Source organism: Penaeus monodon, chromosome 25 (assembly GCF_015228065.2).
Source record: "Penaeus monodon isolate SGIC_2016 chromosome 25, NSTDA_Pmon_1, whole genome shotgun sequence".
Taxonomy (NCBI): domain Eukaryota; kingdom Metazoa; phylum Arthropoda; class Malacostraca; order Decapoda; family Penaeidae; genus Penaeus; species Penaeus monodon.
The window spans coordinates 25,620,685-25,621,045 of NC_051410.1; positions in this window are offsets into that span (position 1 = coordinate 25,620,685).

A 361-nucleotide genomic window follows, 5' to 3' on the forward strand; every position below is an offset into this window, starting at 1 on the left:
TTTTATTTTAATGACACAAAACACATACGACTGTATAATGATAATTCCGAGACAATCTTGCGAAAATAGACACTGTTCGGTGCACAGGTAACCTAGAACGTTTACCGTGATATACGTTACAAAAAGGACTCTCAGTTACTGATCAGTACATTAAAGCGGAATATACGTAACAATGGCAGGGCCTTGATACGCGCGCTAATGGCAGTGCGAGGGAATGTTGAAACGGAAGTTCCCTTTGGATTTACATTTGCGTTGTTCTCCGCAACCAGGCACGGGTCGAACACCATTATATGACCCGGCTATTTCTTATATGGCGTCAGTAGGAGCTTGTGCCTTTTATGTAGCATCACTACGCTTTCAC